This window comes from Saimiri boliviensis, chromosome 1, assembly GCF_048565385.1.
Source record: "Saimiri boliviensis isolate mSaiBol1 chromosome 1, mSaiBol1.pri, whole genome shotgun sequence".
In the NCBI taxonomy this organism is placed as follows: domain Eukaryota; kingdom Metazoa; phylum Chordata; class Mammalia; order Primates; family Cebidae; genus Saimiri; species Saimiri boliviensis.
The window spans coordinates 123435405-123455155 of record NC_133449.1 but is presented as its reverse complement, the minus strand read 5'-3'; positions in this window follow the sequence as shown (position 1 = coordinate 123455155).

The following is a 19751-nucleotide window of genomic DNA, read 5'->3' as shown; positions in this document are numbered from 1 at the left end:
CCTCTGGATGGTTGGGGAAACAAGACCCTTGAGGAAGAGTTGGAACTTTCCTGGAAGACCTGTGGAGAAGACATTAGGAGGAACAGCCTGCACCAAGGTTAGAGGCTGGGAGCTTCAGCACGAGAGGAATTGTGACCAGGTGGGCTGTGTGTGTGAAATGTAATGAGGCAAGAGGCAAGAGCACAGGCCAAGTTGTTTCACAGGGTGGTGAGTATTCCAGAGGAGCATTAATTCATTCGTTCATTCAGTTATTCAACAGATTGTTTATTGAATGCCTTCTATAGGTCAGGGGTTGTTCTCATCACTGGCAATACAATGGCATAAAGGAGACAACTCCCATGCTTTTCAGAGCATCTCTTCTAGATAAGGAAGACAGGCAATGAGTAGAAAAAGTAAACTACTGGGTATACCTTTATACTATGTTAGAAGTTAATAACGTAAAAGTGGCCAAGAAACGTGAAAAAGTACGCATCATTACTAATCATCAAAGAAATGCAAATCAAAACCACAATGAGATACCATCTCACACCAGTCAGAATGGCTTTTATTAAAAAGTCAAAAAATAGCAGGTGTTGAAGAGGTTGTGTATACTGTTGGTGGGAAGGCAAATTAATTTAGCCTCTATGGGAAGCAGTTTGGAGATTTCTCAAACTAAAACAGGAACTACCATTAAATCCAGCAATCCCATTCCTGGGTGCATATCCAAAGATAAATAAATCGTTCTACCTAAAAGGCACTTGCACTGGTATGTTCATTGCAGCACAATTCACTATAGCAAAGACATGGAATCAACCCAGTTACCCATCAATGGTGGACTGGATTTAAAAACTGTGGCACATAGACACCATGGAATATTACACAACCACAGAAAAGAAGAAAATCATAACCTGTCCAGCAACAGCAGGATGCAGACAAAGGCAATTTCCTATTGCCAAGATGCCGCTGGAGGTCACTATTTTAAGTGAATTAATGCAGAAACAGAATACCAAATACCACATGTTCTCACTTATAAATAGGAGCGGAACATTGGGTACACACAGACGTAAAGAAAGCAGCAATAGACATGGGGATTCCAAAAATGGGGAGGGAAAGAGGAGAGCAAGGGCTGAAAAACACCCTATTCAGTACTATGTTCACTATTTGGCCAATGGGCTCATTAGAAGCCCAAATCTCAGAATCATGTAACATATCCTTGAAGCATAACTGCACATGTACCCCCTGAATATGAATCAATTTAAAAAATTAATAAAAAGTATGGAGAAAAATAAAACAAAGTAAGGGCCATGGAGCATGCCAGTGGGGGGTTGAGTTTGCAGTCTTATGTAGTGTAATCAGGACAGGCCTTGGTAACATTTGAAAAGAGATAATTTACATGAAGATAAACAGATTTTGGCACAGTGCTGGATGGCACATGACTCAATAAGCCAGTTAACCAATTAACCATGATGATAATGATGATGATGATGATGATGATGATGATGATGATGATGGTAGTGATGGTGATGGTGATCGTGAAGGTAGTGGTGGGGAAGATGAAGGTGAAAGACAAAGAGAAGAGGGAGGAAGAGTCATTAATGGGAAGTCCTTTGCAAGAACTCTTCCTGGCCTGTCCTTCACCCAAAAAGTAGGCTTTTTCTCTCCTTTTTGTGCATTGGTGCCTCCTCCAGCCCTCAGGCCTAGTAGGGTCTCATACAGACATTTCTGGTAGCCGAAGAAGTGTAGAAATGGTGGCTAATGCTTTTGGAAATTCATCTTCCAAAAAATGCTTTCCATCTATTTGCTCCACTTCCGTTTTATTTATTACCTAGCCGTGAGCAGATGGAACCATTTTTTTTCAGAGCTGCTTGAAAGAGAAGCATTGCTATTGTGCAGCAGGCTCGGGAACTGATTTATGGGAGGTGTGCCCCAGGAACCAGGCCCGATGCCCCCATCTGTAGCTGCAGCTGGCAGAATATGACACTGTCTGGCCCGATTCTGTGGGCTGCTACTGGAGACAGATGCCAGAGGTGCCGACATGTCACCTGGTCCAGTCTCTCCCACTAGACCCCTAGCCATGGTCTCACCCTAGTGAGCAGGAAAGACAGAAAATGTTTCTCAAGACAAAGGCAATTTCCTACTGCCAAAGGAAACACTCAACCACATTTTTAATCATCTGAGTATTCAGAGAGCTGCTCAGTTGGGCCATTTAGGAGTTATGATAGAAGCTAATTTGTTCTTTGACATTTTCTATTGAATTTTCAGTCCCCTCATTCAAACTTGAAGATATTATGACCCCATAATGTGGCCTATAAACCCACATTATAACTACAAATTAAACCAAATCTTTATCTTTCCTGCTTTCTTGCTGTGTGACTATGGGCAAGTTGCTGAACTTCTTTAAGTCTTAGTTTTCACATTGTTAAAATGGGGTGGCCCAGAGTCTGGATCCAATGAGGCAGTGCAGCTGAATGCTTAGCACTGAATCAGATGTATAATAAATGTTCAAGAAATGTATCCTGTAACAGTATTTCTTAAAAGCATTCTTACTTTCTCTCAGGCTGAAGTTTCCTTTATTAACTGAGCTGTGGCTTGGAATCTGAAGGCCAGCTGAGTTTCTACAGGTGACTAAGGACAGGTATTCTACTAAAGAGATCTCATACTTTATAGCTACGAAAATGGGATGGCAACTACCTCTTATGGCTCTTGAAAGAAATACTCCTTCTGTGTATGGAAGTTTCTTGTAAAAGCCAAACCAGTCTCTGTGTAAAGGCTGGCGATTACCATCATTTTTACACAAAATCTGTGTTTATTTTCAAGGTGGATCTTCTGCAGAATAGAGACACACACAGGCTTCTCACAGCCCTCTGTCTGACTCACACAGGGTCTTGTTGCCTCTCCTCCAGACACCTAGTAGTTGCAGGTGACAGGGACAAGGTCTGAGTTTCCTCCCTTGGTTGTTTTCCCAAGTGGATTCTGCAAGAGTTGATTCTGCAGCTGTCCTAGGTTCAGATGACCTTAGTATGTATGGTGGGGGGAACCTATAGGGACTCCCCACTTGGACATCAAAGTCTGGAATCTTGTCTTCTCCAAAATTAGGAAGTGTTTAGCTCTTGGCTTTTCTCCCAGGCTGACATCTAGACTTGATTTTCATATTTGCCTGCTGCCTGCATGATGCTGAGCCTAGAGAGAAACCTGCAGGGCCAGAGGACTGGTCAATCCTGTATCGTATCTTCCACGTTGAGGGGGGATGCAGAAGACTCTACTGTGCCAAGAGCTCCCAACAAAAAGCAAAGGTCATGGTGGGAGAGGAAGTTACAGTGTTGGGGTGGGGGGGAGCGGTTCACGTAGGTTGGCTATCATGATGATGTTCCCTTGTCCCATCTCTTTCTCCTGCCATCTTCTCATTTTGACATGTTGCACTGAGACTAAGGAGAGGGGAGCTATATTTCAGGGGCTTGGTAAGTTCAGCTCATAACATCTTTGTGAAAGCCCCTTCTCCAGGAATCAGTCTTTACCTGTGACATTAGGCAATTTCTAAAATATGGAAGACATTCTAGATCAATATAATCTTCTAAGATTCTACCAGTTCCATTCTGGCCTATGTCTCAATCCTGCCAGGCCTATTCTGGCCTGTCTCAATCTCAGAAAAACTATAATCCCTGAGGGTAGAGCTTGTAAGAGGATGGGTCCTTCCCAGTTTAATAAATTCCTTTCTCTTCACATGCTGTAGATCAGCTCAGTCCAATAAAACTTCCTGTGATAATAGAACTGTTTTATATCCATGTCATGCAATATGGTAGCCGCCAACCACATGTAGCTACTGAGCACTTGTGGCTAATGCAACCAAGGAACAGAATTTCCTGTCTAATTTGTTTAAATAGTTGCATGGTGACTCATGGCTACCATATTGGACAGTACCCCTCTTGACCAACTCTCCTTTCAATTATGGAGTCAGCATGTGTACAAGAGGAATTGCTTGATGATCCCTAAGGTGCCAGCCCCAGTGCCAGGCTCTGCATAGGACACATAAAGAAAAAGGGGCTTCAGGTTGTTCCAAGCCTTGGAAAAGTTTCACTTACTGCTTGAGAGGAGAGATGGAGACAAAACAATTAAAGGCAGAAGCAAGTTCTGGGAAAGTGACTGCAGCCCTGTGAGTCTTGCCTGCCAAGTTAGAGTTAAATTCCTGGAGGGCAGGAGCTACTCAGGCTGAGGGCACAAAAGTTGCCTGATAAAGACAGATGTGCCATGAGGGATTCAGTCTTTTGTTTGGCATCTGCTCTGCACTATTTGGGCAGCTCAGCATTGCTGGGGTGTGTGGGGTCCCCAGAAACCCGAGGGCTCCACTTGCTACCCACCCAGCATCCCCAGCCCAGGTTCTCAGCAGGAATGGGCGGTGACATCTAAACTTAGTTTCTTTCCCTGATACTCTCTAAGCAATGATCGGGCTGACATCTCTAATAGAAACCAACCTCTTTTCCTGTTAACTGTAAGCACCAAAAAACCTTGAGAGTTGCTGGTTTCTTGGCCTCTCTGTGCAGGGAGAGTGGGTTTCATCCTTTTTCTTCAGGGTGAGGGGTTTCCTTGAGTCTCATAAAGCTCTAGCTCTCCTTGGTAGCTGTGTCTGCACTCTATCTCAGAATGGCTCACAGGCTGATAATCTCTTCCCCCAGAGCACCTGGTCTTTCTTCCATGTGTATCAGGGTAGCTTTTATTTCTTTTTTTTAAATAAATAATTATTTTGAGAAATCTCCCCGACTTGAGTAGGAAGCAAATGGCTGTAGAATTTATTTAACAAACACTTATATAAGTGCATTTGAAGTGCAAAGCATTGTTCTTTGTGCTATTATGAAATATGAACATGTTTAAGACTTATAACGACACCAGGAGGTGCTCTGCTGATAATCTCGTTTTAAGGATGCAGGACGATGAGGCACAAGTAACTTAGGTTACTTGTCCGAGGTGGCATAGCTAGTTAAGTGGCAAGCTGGCAGGTGAAGCTGTAGGGTAACCAAGCATCCTGGTTCACCTGGCACTTGGGGGTTTCTTGGGACATGGGACTTTTCATGCTTAAACCGGGAAAGTACCAAGAAAACTGGGCAGAGTTGTCATCCTGTACCCAGGGGTAATAGGATGGCTCAGAGTTTCTCCTCTTTGTCTCCGTGCTCTGCTCATTCATAGGCCCCGAGCCAGTGGGGGCACCTGGAATAAGAGGTGAGTGACTTGCAGCTAGCTTTCAGTCCCCTCATTTTATGGATGAGAAAGCTGAGGCCCAGCTTATGCTTGCCCAGACTTCACGGAAAGCAGATCCAGAGCCGGAACCACACCTTGGTCTACCAAGTCCCAGCCCTGGGCTCCGTACTACAGCTCATGGATATTTATTTACTTATCTGAACTCTATCTCTGTGGAAAAGGGACTCAAAGCAACCTATAGCAAAGGATATGACAACAAGTTGCCGAAATACAAGAAAGAGAAGAAAATCGAGACCAAAATTTAATGCAAACATACCAGCTCTAATAGATAATATCAGCTTGAGCTTCCTGGCAACCATGGTAAAAAAAGGAAACCCTCAGTTTCCTCAGGGAAAACAACACTTTTGATGTTGTTGTTTTATTTGGTTTGGTTTGGGTTTTTATATTGTGTTACTATCTATTTGAGATCCTTAGAACTATGTATGAACGCCAGGAGAAGGGGCTTAATACTAGTTTGCTGTAAAGACAAAAGCATGTTTTCATGAATTTATGTTAATCCAAGACTTTTGAGGGCTCCAACATAGTCTAAATAAACTCTGATTCAGAGGTACACTCTATGAAACAGATACAATTAGTGGTTGAGGGGCCTGGAGCCCTGCCTGATCCTGTACCTCATACCTCCAAAGCCTCCAAGGCATTTCATGGAGCCATAATTGACACTCTGGAGTGTCACTTCTTCAAGCTTAGTTCCCGGAGAACAGACACAAGCCTTTGGAAACCTCACTGGCAGCTACTCCAACTTGGCAGCACCCTGTGTGTTAGGGTGGGTGCCCCCACCATTGCTTCACCTCACCCTGTACCCAAAAGTCCAAGTTCCCCTTGGGCAAAACAAGGCGTTTCCTAGTATTCTTGAATGTAGCATGAAGCATGGCTGGCTGCCCTGCCAGGAACCATTTGATTCTTCCTTGTTAGTTTCTCATTAGGATTTTTGTTGGCTTTTCTTTTAAACAATTTCTTGGGTTTCTTTCAAGGTCGAGGAGAAGGATGCTGATATAAATATACCACTGAGGGAGGGAGGAGAGCCCCACCCTAATCAAATTTGAGCAAAGACAGGATAAAAATTAACCTTCATTTGAATATGTAAACAAACACGGCATTTGGTAATTTCCAGCCGTCCTTGGCTTGGGTCGCCAAAGAGCAGCATAAAGTGATTTGTCTGCCAGGTCTCTGTATAGAGAAAAACTTTATTCTTAAAGGCTTTTTACACTTGAATAAGTGCTAAATAATAATAATAGGCCAAGACTGAAAGCAACTCTTTCTATTGGAAGGGTGTCAACCAAGGCAGGATGAAGAACTGGGAGTTCTTCAAGGGAGTGAGGGAGTGACAAAATCTGGGTTGATGAATGCTGACATTTCGAATAAAATCACTCCATGCCTTCACCTAGGTCAAGAAACGACATTGTTTTCCTGAGCCGCAGTGACAGCGAGGTGACAGAGATTAATAGCTTGGTATTGACTGAGCAACTTCGAGTTCCTTATCTCTGTCAAGTCAAGGCTGTGTCCAAGGGCTGAAAGTGTTATTAGACTTATAATTGCAAAGACATTTAAAGGGTTTCCCCTTAAGGGACTACGAAATCCAATAAACCTTTCACAAAACCTCAAGCGCTCGAGTGCAAAGCCCCCGTCTGGGAGAGCTGCGTGCTCCCAGCCAAGCGCCAGGGAAACCTTGAAGCCGCCAACATTGAATAATGTTTGATTTATGAAGTTGGTTTTGAATTTGTATCAGTTGTTTTATTAAAAATATATGAAAGGAAGTTTTAAATATGAGCAAGACCTGTAGGCTGTTGCTTGCACTGTGCCACCTGTCTGGCTAAGCCGCCTCCTTCTTCCTCGCTCTGCCACTCAGACCCAGGAGGATGGAGGAGAGACGAATAGTGTGGCTAATTTGCAGGGTTAATTTGGTCTGCCAGGGATTAAGTCTCAATTTCTCACCTGGGCTTACAGAAGAAGGCAGGAGGGTCTGAAGAATGCTGGAACAGGCGTGTGTGGAACCAGTGGATTTGATTTGCCATCTGTAAGGTGGCTCAGGGACATCTCTCAGCATGCTGGATTTACTTGTCAAATAGCATCACAGACGAGTACGTCAACTTCTGTAAAAAGCGTTTCTGTTTCCTTCTAGGAAGCTTCTAGCCCTGGATGCTATAGGCAGGGCGAGGTTGGTTTGCAGGAGACCTGCTGGGGGCCACTGGGTATAGGGATCTGGGATTGCAGATTGGTGTGGAACTCTGGACCTCGGTTTTCCTATCCATTGAATGGACCAAACTCCTCCACCCAGGGGTCAGCTACAGAGCAAAGACTCCTTGGACCTGTGAGGAGAGTCCACCCAACAGGGCTTAACCTTCAGGCCTGTTCCCTTTTCACCTTGTGGCCCCAGAGAAGAGCAAAGGCAGAGGCCTAGAGAGCTGGGGAGGTGTCTGGTAAATGCTTCATCCAGGAGTGAGGCCTTGGGTTGTCGAAGTGTGTTTGTGAAAGGGGATCTCTATTGCTAGGGCCAACACAGTCTCTTGGAGGGCTGCGGGCACTTGCAGAGATTTGGAGGTTGGGACACCTATTCTGTGTGCAGCCTGGGACAGTCCCACCAGGTGGTGCTTCTTAAGGTGCTGAAATACCATTTGCCAGTCCATCCCCATGCCTTCATGGAGGCAGGAGGACATTGGGTGGCTTTAGAAGCCTGTCCAGAGGTGCCCTCTCCCTCTTTATCTCTGCCCTGTTCCTGCAGTGAGAAGAAGACTCAGCACCCTTGGGCCCCACAGTTCCACTTTCATATCACTGCCTCGTTGCCTTCCCCCCACTGCCTCAGCGTCAGGCACACAGTGGATTCTTAATGAATATTGGCTCAATGAATGAATGAAGACCCCCTGTCTACCCCCATTCTCTCCTCCACACTACCAGTGCCAGCCAAAGGTGGCCAGACAGCACGGCAATTCTGCCAGAGGTTGTGAGCACTTGCCAATATTTCGAGATGAGAGCTAATTTCAGGTGTGACCTAGGAATCTCCCTGTAGATGGGTGCTTTTGAACCCCCCCCCCATAGCGGGGTGCTTTTGGAGGTCTTGAGGTACTCTCTGGGGCTCTGAGGCTGTGTCCCCAGTGAGGAGGTTGGGAGTAGGGAGATGAGAGTCATAAAAGGCTTTCAGAGATCGAGAGATCGGCCCTGGGAGCTCTTTGTAGGGGTTCTCTCTCTCTCTCTCTCTCTCTCTCTCTCTCTCTCTCTCTCTCCATCTCTCCCTTCTTCCATGTTCCTCCTGCAGTGAGGGTAAAGTTTAGGCATCCTTGAAGCTCTCACAGTCACTTTTATATTACTTCCCCATTACCACATTGGCGCCCCATGCACGGCACAAGGTAGATAAATATGTATTGAGTGGATCAATGAATAAACAAAGACCATCTACCAACTCCACTCCTATCCTATTAATGCTTTCCAAGGATGGCCAGCCAACAGGTTGACTCTGCTGGGGATCTGTGGTCGTTTGCAGCCCGTGGCCTGCTCTGGAGCAGCATGTGGCATTGCTGTGTCTTCCTAGGTAAGGTCTGCCCTTTGTTAGAACTCACCATAAGCTTTCTGATACCTTGGCCTCCCAGTACCTTTTGGTTGTCCTCCAGACAGCTTAGCCCTTTTCCAAATTCTTCCCACGTTCCAGGTGTAGCAGGACCTGGCAGGGGAGACACCAAGGAGGGCAGTAGTTAGGCAGCCAGCCTAATTACCCATGGTTAGTAACATGCCTACTCCAAGGTGTCTCTCCAAACCATAGAGAACTGACCAGGAGGGAGTGCCACCCTGTGTGTGGGGAGAGTACTCTGGGTGGTGGAGGTTATCGGTGATGAGGCAGCCTGCCCAGCCATCTGACTTCCAGGGTTGGAACCCAAGCTTGGGCTTCTTCCCAGTATGACCCTGTGGAAGCCACTCCCAAGGCGTTCCACTTTTTCTTAGGATAGGGAACACAGAGAGTCTACCTGGGGACAAAACCAGACCGAGGCTGCACACATTACATCTCAGCCTGGGCTGTGAGAAGACAGGGACTACGAGCTGAGTAAGAGGCCTGTTTGCAACACTTGGGTTTCCAGGCACAGCTAGAACTCCAGAGTTGGATAGCCCTCTGGGAGCAGGAGTGAGGGAGAGCCAATCTCTGGCCTTCCTCTCAGTATGCCTTCTCCACCTGTTCTGACCAAGAGGGCAGTCATGTCAATCAGCAAATTCTGGTCTCCAGGACAGACAGGAGAGAGGGGCCTCCTTTTCCATCCTGCTGAAGTCGGGAGACCTTTCAGTCACTCCTCCCTCTGCAAGGCTCCTCTGTTCCTAAAACTGATGGCCCTAAGTCTTCCTCTAACTCACTCTTCGTCCCTGCACCCTTTCTTGTGCATGTTCATTTGTTTTGGGCTCGCTGGACTTCTTGATAATTCCCCTGCATGTTCAGGCTCACATGGTCTATTCCTGCACCAGCTGAGCCCTGATGCCCCCATACCTCCAGTGGACGTCCTGGTGAAGGTCACTGGCAATGGCATCACATCTCAGCACCTGGACCTTCCCAACTTTCACCTAGCCAGTGTGACTACATCTGAACTTGGAACAGGCCTTAAGTACTTTGTCCATCACCTCCAGGCTTTTGGATCTTGTAATTTGTGAAACTCTCTATTCTTCCCTACCTTCTATTTCAGACTGACTCAGGCTTTTGCAGAGTTCAGTTCTCATGACGTTGAATTTGTGGGACTGTGGGCCGCTTGGATGTTTGTCTTGGAGGTTGGCTTTCAACAGTCAGTCATGCTTTATACTTCCATCTGCATTTGAATAAACTGGAGCAGAAGTTAACAGCGCTCTGGGATTTTGACCACTGGAGACACCAAAGATTGGTGAAAAGGACAGGAACTTGAAAAGGATGGACAGGGGGACAGTGATCTACAGTTGCCCTCACACTGGTGCAGATCCCAATTAATCTGGGCCTCCTTTGGGTGAACTCAAGGATGGGGTTAGGAGGAAGGTAAAAAATGTCTACACTCCATCATGAGCCCCTTTAGAGGGCAATAAGCTTATTTCACGGAGGTTTCACTGTCCTGTGTGTTTTTCCTTTGGGATTTTCTAGGGCTCAGTTAACTTACATAACAAGCTAGCTTATGTTGCTAGGAGGTCTTCTTCTCCCGGGGAGTTGAGCTATTCTTTAATTGCAGTGAGGCAATCAGGATTCTTTTGTAGCAAATGATAGAAAAACTGTTTGGTTCCCTACAACTGAGAAGTCCAATTGCAGGTTAGACACAGGAGAATTTGAGGATGCAAACATTGATTTTAGAAGTTGGTCTCTCTCTTCTTCTCAGCTTCCTTTCCTGTGGTTCACTCTTTACAGACAAGCTGACCCCAAATGGTGCCACCAGCAGCTCCGGATGTATACCCCTTTCCTGGTTTCTCTGGCAAAATTCTGGAGGCTGAGTCTCATTGGACTCACCTGGGTTATCTGCCCATCCCTGAATCAATCACCGGGGCTGGGAGGATATAGCACATTAATTGGCCCAAATAAGGTCATGTGCCTAACACTGGAGTTTGGTCAATGCCATATGAACACATGGATTCAGTGTGGAGCCCAGGCAGAGGAGCAGAACTGATGCCCATTGAAGCGGCTCTTGTTATCATTTGAACTTTCTAGCTTTCCTGCACTTGCTTCTATCACTGCTTCTACCTGGAGACTTCGTCCCTCTTCTCTGCTTTGTTCCTTGCCCTTCACTTCCTACCTTGGAAGAGATCCTTCCTTTCTGTGCCTCAGTTGATGCCCAAAGAGGGGGTTAGAATAGGTGGGCTTGATGGTTCCTTGCAGATCCTGAATGCTACATTTAGTTTCATCCTTCAGGGTTCAGCTGAAATGTCATCTCCTCCAGTATCTCCCGAATTTGCACAACTCTCATTTTACCTTGAGTCTTGGCTGCTTATGTCCACATTTTGTTTCCCTTTTACCCCATGAGCTCCTTGAGGGGAGGGATCATGCGTGATTCATCTTTGGTTTTCGAAGAGCACCTCACACACAGTAGGGGGTTCACAAGACTTCTAGGAGCTAAGAGAGACCTGACTCATCTAGCTTCTTTCCTTGATGTATCCTCGATATTAAAAAAAATAAAGAGATGTCAAAACAGGGCAGCAAAATTATTGCATATTTTATTTTTTTTTGAACAAGTTAATACTTTTACACTAAAGCCCATTGAACACAATAATTTGCTAGTCTGTGTCTATCAGTTACATGATGAAAGAATTTTGACTAATGCAAAATGTCAGAACATTTATGGCAAAATAATGACACCAGAACTTTTGATAAAACAGAATGTAGTAACAATTACGGTTTGAATGATAGCTATGCATAATCTCTTGACTTCATTTTGTTTTCAGTGTTCTACTGCAGGTGGCAATGTCCTACGATGTAAATTGTCATTCACAAAGTAATTACAGGATTTATTTTTAAAAACTTAATTCACAGCACATGCCAGGCAGTGGGTTCTGGCAAGGGGACCCACATTTAAAGCTATAAGACAGGATCTTCTTTTAGTATTCTTGTGCATTGCTGTGGCTTTAAGTATAAACGTATTAGGTGACAATGTCAATTCTAAGTTTAAAGATGTCTGAGAATATGCAGGAAGCCAAGTAGTTATTTCACACCACCTGTCCCCCCACAGCCATCGTGATGTGTGCTCATGTGCGCTTGCCTGATCGCTTTGAGTGTCGCTAATTCAGAGGCTTGACAGTGCAGTAGAGATTTGGGGACAGACAGGGAGGGAGGGGTGCTCGGGCTGGCTGACATGGACACATTTGGCGACAGGCTGTGATCACACCGCGGGTGGCTGGACAGCCTTCTTGGCCCATGCATATGCATTGTGGCAGCCCTGGGGAGCTGGGGAGTTGGCCGGCCTCCAGGAAGGGCGCCATATGGAAAGTGTGTGGATTTTTTTCTCCCCACTAGGACTTTACCAAAACAAAAGAAGTAAAGAAGAAAAAGGAGAAAAGAGAAGAAAACTTAGAGAGAGCCTCATACAAGGTTAATGATGAAAAACATCGTAAGAATCATCTAACTGCCCCAGTCTCCCCATGCCCAGATGGGGAGTGGAAGCACAATGGGTCAAGGAGGCTTTTTGCCCAAGTTCAGGTGGAAGGTGGTGCCAAGGGACATCTTTAAGGTTATGTTGGAGAAACATAATATTTGGTTCTTACTTTTCCTCCTGATCTCTCTAGGGAATCTCTGACCTGGAATATGGCCATCTGTGTCCACATTAGATTAGATTTCTGGCCTCTTCTAACAATCAAATAATTTCTTAATAATTGTTGTTTTATAGAATCCTTTCTCCAAATCTATCACCCAAAGTGATTCTTTTTAACTATACCAGCCTTTAAATTTCCCCTTTTCTTACAACATTAAAAAATGTTAATAGTGTTAAAATACACATAGCAGAAAATTTACTTGTCTTAACCATTTTTAAATATTGTGATATTTATTGACATGGGAATATTTGTGCAGTATATTCTTTTTCTATTGTGGCAAAGAATAATGAAAGTTCATCCGCCCATCAATTTGCAAATGTCTAGTATAATATTGCCAACCACATACACATTGCTGTTTAATATGTCCCCAGGAGCTCCTACCCTGTAGTACTGAAACTCTGCACCCACTGAACAATACTACCCACTCTCCCTCCCTGAGCCCCTGGCAATTACCATTTGAATTTCTGCTTCTATGAGCTATTTTAGATAAATCGTTATTTATGGAAATATGCAGTATTTGTCTTTTTGTGACTGACTTATTTTGCTTAGTATAAGGTTCTCGAAGTTCATCCATATTGTAGCATATAACAAGATTTTCTTGTTTTCCAAGGCTTAATATTTCTTGGTATGTTTATACCATGTTTTCTTTATCCATTCATCCATTCATGAACATTTAGGTTGCTTCCATTTCTTGGCTACTGTGAACAATGATGCACTGAACGTGGGTAGTCAAATATCTCTCTGATATCCTGTTTTCAGTTATTTTTGGCTGTATACTCAGAAGTGGGATTGCTGGATCATACGGTGGTTCTATTTTTAATTTTTTGAGGAACCTCCATACTGTTCTTCATAATGGCGGCATCATTTCATATTCTCCCCAACAGTGCCTGAGAGTTCCAGTTTCTCCACATTCTCACCCCTTCTTAACCATTTAAAAGTCTACCATTCAGTAGGGTTAAGTACATTCACCTTGTTGTACAACCAATCTTCAGAACTTTTTCATTTTGCAGAAGGTTTAAGCCACTTGGGTTAGGTAAACCATTTGGGTTGGCTTGCAAGAGCCCTAGTTTATGCGCCTTTACCCCCTCCCCCAAAGTGAAGTGCTCCCTTATCTTGGAGAGAGAAAAAGTGAGACAAGTTCCTTCTGCCTCTCAAGTGAATCAACACAGCAGAATATTCTTAGTTTGTACAGTGGGCAGATGTTGTGGTGACTAGAAAAAACTGTATCCTAGGACTTGTGATAATGTTCCAGCGAGGTCTGGGGACACCTTAAGGTGCTTTGTGGGGAGGGGCAGATAATAGCCCAGAGTGCTAAGAAGTGTGGGATTACATATGTGAACTTCTGCTCTCTCTTACTGACATGTAGAACTGTCACTTAAGCCTAACAAAAATAGATCTTCCTTCCTTAACCAAGCGGCTCCACACCTAGCATCTTCTGGGGGCACTTATTAAATGTACAGATGCCCTGGCCTTGCTCTTTCTTTTCAGGATGGGGGATTCTTCAACAGGACATGCCTCAGGTCCAGATAAACCATTCCCAAATGCAAAGTTGAAGCAACTGTTTGCTTTTCGCACAGGAACCTTGGCACCTCTCACCGACTTCACAGGTAGGGAGAGGGGTGTTTTTGAGAGTACGTGATGTACTATTCCCCTTGCATTTTATTTTCTTTTCCTTCACAGGATGGCTGCTGAAGGTCACATCATGAACAGGATGTGTGTCATAATAGATAGGGTTCTTCCCAGGAAAAGGAGGTAGTTGAGGGAAATGAGTGCTTGGCTTGGTAATTTCAGAAGTCCTGATTTGTCAAAGCCAAGAATAGCCTTGGAATAATAAAGGGGAAAAATTGCTTGAGATTCCAAAGGGAGTCATGATTTAGCAATAGCCTCGAAGGAAAATTAGGGTCTATATATGATGGCACTGCTCTTTCCTGCTGCCTCCTCAGAGACGATTACTCATTTGTAATTTATTAGCTAATTATGCATGGGCAAAGGAATATGAATCACTTCGTTTAGATGATAGCAATTAACGAGGGGTTGCTGGAGTTCTTTCTGTTGGGGTTCTGGGTATGTTTAGGCAACACAGGTGCTGCCAGGGACAGCACACCTCTGGAGAGGAAATATTCCATTTCTCCCATCTCTACTGGGCTACCAAATAGTTTTCTGCCCTAACTCCCCAGACCTTTCCTGCCTATAGCACTTCCTTATGTCTTCACCACTTACAGACTCTATGACTTTTGACAAATCACCTTATTTCTCTGGACTCCAGCTGTAGATTGGAACCATTCACTCATTTCACTTGCACACAGTAGGCTGACTGGATGGACAGAAACGTTAACCATGAATTTGGAACCACTGGCTGTTTGGTTTACTCTTAACACCCCAGAGGGTTAAGGCAATACCAGCCCTTAGGACCTAGAGCCTCTGCCTGCCACAGAGATGTGCTGCATGTGTACACATGGGTAGGGGCTGTTCTTTGTATCATAACATTTATTAGCAAAGGACAGCACAATCTCAGTGTCCAATAATAGGGGACTAGCTAATAAAATGTGGTATATTCAAAAGCTGAGTACTGCCAGCCAGTTATAAGGACTGACCTAGATCTCTAGATGTCAGCATGGATGGTGGCATGGATAGTGAATAATATATCCAGGGAAACTTGTTTATGCCAAAAGTTGATATAAATAATATTACATGTTTTATGTGGAAAAATATCTATATGTTAATCTACCTGTCCATTTGTCTATCTATCTATCTATCTATCTATCTATCTATCTATCTATCTATCTACCTACCTACCTACCTACCTATTTATCTATCTATCTATCCATCTGTCATCTATCTTCTGGTAAAGGATAAAAAAGGTCTAGAATAACATGTCAAATTAATAGCTTAATAGCATCAGAACTTCATGGATAAAGTCCCTAAGACAACTTGCTCTGCAATCTCAACTAACTGATAGTGAACAGGTTTGGGAGATTGAAAAGAAGACCTATTTTATCGGAATATTCTAATTTTTAAAGATTGTTGTTAGGCAGCTATCAACATGCGATGCCCTCACTTGCAAGAGGTGCTCTGCTCCATGCCCTGGCAGCTCCTCCTATCCACTGCCACCCTGCCTGGCCCCTCCTTCCCTCAAGCCTGCCCCTCTCTTTATACTAAGATAGATTTTAATAAAGTTGCTGCATGTGGAAGAGGATTATGGTCTCATCTGATTTCTGCTATTTGAAGTCCTGGGGGAAGGAAAGCTTTGTTTAACTCAATTCATAACACTATTAATCCAACCATAAACCTTCCAATGACTTGAAAGGAGAGAAGAGAATTCATTACAGTGCATCTTTAAGTGGCAAATCCTGCATCTCACATGCCAGCAGGTGAGACTCTCTGGGGCCCTGGCAGCTCCCTGTCTCTCCGAAGGTCATTCTCAGAAGCAGTGATTTCCAGCACTGACTGGGTTTCATGGGGCTCATGCCAAATCTCTCCTGCTCTACACTTCACAGTGGGGTAACTGGAGCCCAGAGAGGTTGTGTCAGTTGTCTAAGAACACAAAGCTAATGATCCAACTCGACATTCCTGATTTTATGTCAAGAAATCTACATGTTGTAAAAACAGTCTTAAAGAATGAGGTTTACATGCAATCATTCTACTTCTGGAAGTCTGATGTTGCTTAAAAATAATTCTAAATATGGAAAAAGCTATATTCCTAACATGTTTACTGCAGTATAATTTATGATGTAACTTTTTTTCTCTTTTTCTATATCCAGGATGAAAGAATCATATAATATAATATCTTGAGTCAAACTAAAAGTGTACCTCTAGAAAAAAGACCACCTAACTAAAACTCAATGGGTTATTATGCAACTATTAAAAATGTTTCATGTCCTTCACCCACTTTTTGATGGGGTTTTTTTCTTGTAAATTTAAGTTTTCAAAAGAAGACATTATGCAGCCAAGAGTTAGAATAGCATTCATTAAAAAGTCAGGAAACAACAGATGCTGGGGAGGATGTGGAGAAATATGGCAATTCCTCAGGGATCTAGAACTAGAAATACCAATTGAACCAGCAATCCCATTACAGGATATACACCCAGAGGATTATAAGTCACTCTACCACAAAGACACATGCACACATTTGTTCATTGTGGCACTGTTCACAACAGCAAAGACTTGAATCCAACCCAAATGCCCATCAATGATAGACTGGATGAAGAAAATGTGGCACATATACACCATGGAATATTATGCAGCCATAACAATGAGTTCATGTCCTTTGCAGGACAGGGATGAATTTGGAAACCATCATTCTCAGAAAACTAACACAAGAAGAGAACACCAAACACCACATGTTCTCACTCATAGGTAGGAGTTGAACAGTAACAACACATGGACACAGGGAGGGGAACATCATACACCGGGGCCTATTGGGAGGGTTGAGGGTAGGGGGAAGGATGGCATTAGGAAAAATACCTAATGTAGATGATTGACTGATGGGTGCAGCAACCTCATGGCACATGTATACCTGTGTAACAAACCAGCACGTTCTGCACATGTATCCCAGAACACTCACTAACATCAGTAGTAATTATAATATGCTGAGCAAAAAACAGCAGGGTGAAAATTGTGTGTATAAAATTGTTTGATTATAACTTTATGAAAATATATGTATAGGAAGAAACACTGAAAGGAGTAGAGCAAACTGTGTTATGAGGGCTTGTCAATTTCCCATGCATTTAATATGTGACTGAAATGTGCTGTGAAATGTTATAGTGGGATTATAATACTTCCTTGTTTTGTTTCTGTTCTCCCCAAATGTTTTATAATGCACTCATGCTATTTTTTAATTAACACATTTCAATTTTTAGAAAGTGGCTTCATCCATTGTCTTAGGTAAGGCTCCCTGTGAAATGAGAGAGAGAGTGAGAGGAATTTGCATGCAGAAGTTTGTTAAGATCAGCGCTCATGTTCAACACCTGTGAAGGGTGAGGGGTGCTGGCTTGGGCAGAGAGAGAAGTTAGTTTGCAATGCACTGGCCATAAAGTCCTTAGCTGATCCCATGGAAGCTTTGTAACAGGGATGGTCTCCAGAATGTCCTGAACCATGTTCCTGCCCACATAGTGGTTTAAGTTTCACAGGGCATTCTAAAGTGGCAGTGAATTAGTGAATTGTATGGCTTCAGAGTTCAGGATTAAGTACCAGAAAGGTTGGGTTTTAATCTGGCTCCCCTATTTACAAGCTGTGAGAACTAGAGTGTGTTTTTCCCTGCCTTAGTCATATTTTTCCTTCCTTAATTTTTTTCCTTAATTTTTTCTTTAGTTTTTTTTTTTTTTTGAGATGGAGTCTCATTCTGCTGCCCAGTCTGCAGTGCAGTGACACAATCATGGCTCACTATAACTTTGAACTCCTGGTCTCAAGCAATTCTCCTGCCTTAGCCTCCCAACTAGCTTGGACTACAAGCATGGACCACTATGCCTGACCAGTTTTTTGTGTCTTGTAGAGATGGAGGTCTCACTGGGTGTCTTAGGGTGGTCTTTAACTCATGGGTGGGGGGGTCCTCTCACCTCAGCCTCACAAAGCACTGGGGTTATAGGCCTGAGCCACCATGCCCTGCCAGAATTTTTAAATAAGTTTTAAATGTAAATATAACAATAACATATGATAAAAACAAATCAGATGCCATAAGAAGGTAAACCATAGAAACTATATACCTCTCTCCTTCCACGTCCCTTCGGAATTTCATTCCCCAAGGAAATTGCTGTTAATAATTTCTTGTAATCTCTACCAAGCCACAGATACATGTATTTTAAAAATGTATACATATGGGGTTATAATATATGTGCAGTCTGTGTTAAGCCCTTTACCTTAATGTTTGATAGACATCTACCTGTTAGTATCTATAGAACTATTTGATCTCTTTTAATGGAGGCAGTACTAATTCTAATTCTTTTAAATACTACCATTAACTTCTAATTCTCTTAAATTTTTCTGTTTGAGTCTATTTTTAACTAATCTGTCTAAGATGCTGTATTTAACTACGGAGCTCTTGATGGACATTTCAATGCTGTGATGAACATCTTTGAATGTGTACTTTAAGAACACCTACTTAGGATAAACTTCTAAAGTTAATCTTATTTTAAAGCCCTCCATGGGAATTTTAAAAAATAAATTTTCCTTTGTCATATGTTTCTACCCCTAAGATGAGGAAATGTTTCGTTGGAGACAATCAAAATCTCTTGCTGAGTAGGGAGTGACATGAGCTTTGATCATGTTGGTGCTGTGAGGAAACGTGTGCTGAGTCCTATCCCAGCGGGAGCTCAGAAGGAAGGATGATACGGGCAACTCCAAGAGCTGCTCATTTGCAGGTAGCAGTGGACCTCTGCTCCTGTACTCTACACTTGGAAGGATTTAAGTGCATGTGGTGGCTTGTTACAAGCCCGTTATCCTAAATTATGAGAAGCCCTTTGTGCCTCTCAGTGCTTGTGTATGGTAGTAGGTGTGTCATGGACATACTTTTTCTAGCCATTTGGAAGGCAGGTCACTGAGTAGCAGCAGCGCCAACCTCCTCTCGCATAGAGGGTGTGCGGTAAGTATGAGACCAAGGGCAGGTGTCACGGCATAAAGTAATGACTATAGGTAATATGCATTGACTACTTGGTATGTGCCAGATGCTGCTTTAAGGGCTTTAAGTAATTAACTTATTTAATTCTTAGAACAAGCCCATAGAAGGTACATTTTTTATCTACATATTATATGAAGGAACTATAACAGTTATTGGTGCCGTTTGGCATATTCTTCTGTTTTTTCTTCTAAGCATACCGTAAGTTTATAGTTTCCCATTCACTTTGAAGTTAGGTATGGCCATGTGACTTGTTTTGACCAATGGAGTGTGAGCATAAGTGGCATACATCTCTTCCAGGTAGCAGCTTTAAGAACCAGCCTGTGGCGGGGCAGGGTGGCTCATGCCTGTAATCCCAGCACTTTGGGAGGCCAACGTGGGTGGATCACGAGGTCAAGAGATCGAGACCATCCTGGTCAACATGGTGAAACCCTCTCTCTACTAAAAATGCAAAAATTAGCTGGGCTTGGTGGCGTGTGCCTGTAGTCCCAGCTACTCAGGAGGCTGAGGCAGGAGAATTGCTTGAACCTGGGAGGCGGAGGTTGCAGTGAGCCGAGATCGCGCCACTGCACTCCAGCCTGGCGACAGAACGAGGCTCTGTCTCCAAAAAAAAAAAAAAGAAAAAGAAAAAGAAAAAAAAATCACAGAGGTGAAGTTAGTTTCTCAAGGTTACACTGTTAAGTGG